The sequence below is a fragment of the Anthonomus grandis genome, chromosome 8 (assembly GCF_022605725.1).
Source record: "Anthonomus grandis grandis chromosome 8, icAntGran1.3, whole genome shotgun sequence".
Lineage (NCBI taxonomy): Eukaryota > Metazoa > Arthropoda > Insecta > Coleoptera > Curculionidae > Anthonomus > Anthonomus grandis.
This window is the reverse complement of record NC_065553.1, coordinates 17234225-17238665: the sequence shown is the minus strand read 5'-3', so window position 1 is coordinate 17238665 and position 4441 is coordinate 17234225.

Here is a 4441-nt window from a genome sequence, read left to right as displayed (position 1 = left end):
ATAACATCACTGCATACGAAATATCTATATTATTTAAAAACTATTGTAATATAGCATATAAGATTATTTAGAAACTCAAAAAATTCAATATTTTTAATGACTGATACAACAATCAGAGAGCGTTGCAATAAAACGATTTATTTCAAGACCGTTGTGGGAAATGTTGACGAGAAATGACGGGTTACATAACGAGAACATGACGTGAAAATTACCTACCAATATTTTGTTAAAATAAGCCACTTTAAGTGTTTTTGATACAAGGGAAGATGATGTAATTCGTAGGTTACTTATTTATTTTGGGATACTTTTTCATCATTTGAAGCCGCCAAAACCTATGCCTTTTTATAGAGGTGAGCCGTTTTAAGTGATCCAGGGCTGTTTCACTATTTTTAAAAAATTCTAAATCTTTATAATCATTGCTCATACAAATAGAATCTTTAAACCTAACTGCTTTTTGCTTTTAAGATTTTTTTAAAGTTATGTAGTTTTCTTGTCACTAAGGAAAAGTTGAAGATAGAAGAGACCCCAGAAGTTGAAGGTCCTTCTTCTTCTGGGGCCTATAGAGTTTTTATATAAGTTTGGTTTCATTATTTTGAGAGAAGGGAAGTCCAGTAACAATTTACTGCTTACCTAGAGGTTCAAGCAAAATCATAAAATGTAAAATATTATTACAGGAATTAATACTTACCTCACACAGCAAATCACAACCACAGAACTATAACCGAAAGCTCGAACTACAAACCAATACCAACAAAAAACCAGAGAAAACGCAAATTATAGATATAATGCCGGCGATAAAATATATGATACGACAAGGATTGCCAATATCACGAAAAAAAATTTACGAAACTAAAAAAAACGCCGATGTATATAATTGCATTAATTTTGTAACACATGTCACTTATAAATCCAAATTAAATTCCGAAATAATTATTATCATCAGTCGTCATTGCAATGAATAAATGCGTTTTAATGGAATATAAAAACAATTTCCGCAGATCATATGAATTAATGCCGATCAGACCGCATGCATATACGTAAGTACAAAGTAAATCGTCTTTGGATTTCCGGCCGCAACAAGTTTTAAATATAAATTTGTATATTTGACATAATGTGCATAATAATGTATTTAAAAGTAATTAATTACATAAAATTATGATAAACGGGTAACAAATAACAATTAATGTGCCTTATTTATTTATCATAGGCCAGAGCCAATAATCAAATATATTAATTTAAAAACTAAATATCTTAAAAATAAATAAATTTTAATAGTGCAAGACTAATTTTTTTTGGTGATTCTACAGATTAATCTGTTTAGGCTATAATTAACATGGTAAAATAGTAAGTGAAAATTTACATTGCCTCTTGTGCAAATCAATTTTTTTTAACCCTCCGTAAAAAATGATTACATTACTGGTGACGTCGGTGTCCTAGACCGAAAATAGATAATAGACAATATTTCTTTTAAGCCCTATTTTCCAAGCATTGATGACAAATAATTTTGTCATGTTCTAAACATAGGAACTTTTTGCACAGTTTGCAATAATAATTTGTTTTTAATTTGTTTAACGTGTTGGTGAGGCATCTTTTATTTGGTTTTCATTTGGAAGCATATGGATTTGCTGTATTCTTTCTCGGATTTGACGCGGTATATGCTGATCATATTGTCTCTTTATCATTTGATTTTTTGTTAGCTCAAAAGAAAGTTGAGTGAGAAATGTTCTTCTAATAAACGTTTTATCCTGTTTCTGGTTGCATTTATAGATCACAAATGAATTAATTCCTGTTACATTGAGCAAAGCGTAGAACACAACCATAAGCCATCTTCTGGTATTACGTGCTACATTATAATTGGAAGATAATTGGTCGACAATATCAACTCCTATTTTCGTTTTATTATAATCTATGATCATCATGGGTTTTTGAGTTGTTTCATGAATTTTATCATCATCATGCATGGAAGACAACAATAAGACATTTTTCTTTGATTTTGGCACATGGGACACCAAAGTACAATTTTTTCTAAATGCGAACATGCTTGATGGAATAGGACGATCTTGACCTAACTGAAATTGAATTGGTAGTTGTCTCTTGTTTTTACGGATTGTCCCCAAAAAAGTTAATTTGTGTTTTTCCAGTAATTTTTCACATAGTTCAACCCTGGTGAACCAGTTATCAGTTGTAGGGTTCCTACGAGTACCGCTAATGGGTTCAATGAGCCTATCTACTACATCAATTGCAGAGTTGCTAACGGTATATGGAGAATCCTTGGTTGTTTGCCGAGGTAAACTTCTTAGCATCTGCTAATGAAAAGATCTTAACTCCAAACTTAGCAGGTTTAGAAGGAATATACTGCCTAAATAAACATTTCCCACGAAATCCTACCAACATTTCATCTATTGTTACATAATTAGAAACACTGAAATTTTTTTTACAATTTTCGTTTATTTGTTGAAATACTACATGAACTGGAGCCAGTTTATCAACAGCTTTTCTAGCATCTCTTGTATCATGATTATCAAATCTAAGAAGTTTTAAAAGAAAACGTTGCTGTGACATCGTCAAGCGAAAAAGTTCTGGTGAATCCCCATTTGTACTAAAAATTTCGTCACAATTTAGTCTATTCATCTTTTTAACTCTTGCTAGGTACAACAAGCCTATCAATGCTACAATTTTTAAGGTGTTGTGTGACTTCTTTTTAAAGCAGCATTACCCAAATGAACATTAAACTGGAAGTCTTTAACAACAGCAACTCTTTTAGAAATTTATTGGTCATTTGGTTTAAGGCTCATAGTTTTGTATTTAAAGCATGATACACCATTTCTTTTTCCAAATTCCAGATTATATTGTAATTTTTTGCAATCCCCTGAGGAACACAGATGGGACCCAAATTACCAGAGATGAACCCCGTTCAGACAATAAGGTTTATGTTGGATAAGCAATGCCTAAACTAAGAAAATGAAGTTCCATCAAGTCCAAATAGCTTAAGCTTATGAAGCAATATGTTATGTGGGAATCTATCAGAAGTATTTTGGAGAAGTCCGTGTATATTTTATCAACATGAAGATCTTCCTCCAAGGCACCGAACGTGAAGTTCGTGTGAGTAACGAGCTTTAACTCTGTAGATCTGACTTAATGTAGATTTATTGGGTCTAAATCCAAATTATGGGTTTAACAGTGGGGACAGAAAGTCTTAAACCAAACTTTTAAAAACCTTAGAAATTGCACTTAATATGGAAATTGGACGATAATTAGTAATAGAGGCTATAATATTTTTTTTTTAATAGATTTAGCAAAGGTCTTCTTCCAGAATTCTGGAAATCTCCTAAAGAGAGAGACTAAAGATGTGATTCAACAATCTAGATACTTTAAAACTACAATTAAAAAAAAAGAAGAGATAGTCCATCTGCTTATGGGCCTTTGTTGATGTCAAGAAGATAGCTAACTGAAAATATCTTAGATCATAAAATAGTGAAAATAGATATCACTGTTTAAATAGATATTTCATGAGATATCAAGATTATTATATGCCTACTCAGTTGAAAAATAATCAGGCGATTTTTTTACCTGAAGAACATCTGAATTTTCCTATTTGAATAATAGAGGCTATATTGCGGAAGAAATAAGTTTTTCGATTATTTGCCATCGACAAAAGTCCAAAACTTCTTTATATTAGACCGCATAGTTATTTCAGTGACTATTCAGTAATTAGATATCTTATTTTTTTAATTAAGATATTTAAGAATACCTTACTTTGACGTCATTTATTTAACGTCAATATCTCATGGTTTTTAGTAATTTTTAGGACCACCGACAAGTTCAGACGAGTTATCATTATTTTATAACGTCAATATATTAAAAAATATTCCTATCAAATTATTGGGAAAAAGAAACCGCATTTCAAAAGTGGCTGTTTCCAATAATGTGCTATTTAAAAAAATAAAATAAATGTCAAAATTAATAGTTTGGATATTTTAAATAGGCGTGTAAAAGTTAATAAAATGCAATGAAAACTATTTTTCCGTGATTACTTGATTAAAAACCAAAACTTTCAACGAATTCATGGCATCCTATTTTAAAATTTTAAAAAAAAAATATTTTTTCTATGAGCATAGAATAAAAAGTAGCAAATAGAGTATTGTTGTTTTCAGAATATCATTTTCTATCGAAATATGTAATAATACACGAAGTGTCCCATTTAAAATAAGAAAGCTAGTGTCTCTCCCTATTAAACCGAAAGTGGTGGAAAACAATAGAATATGTTAAAAGATGCTCTTATAACTATTCTATCGGTGTACCAAATTTTATTTGTTTATCTTGAAAAGTATAAAAGTTATTAAGTGTTCTATTTTTTCTGTGTCACCCGGTATAATTAAATATTTCTATAAGTCTCTGATCTAAAACTCTCTTCCTCTCTCGGGAATCTAATGTCTTATTT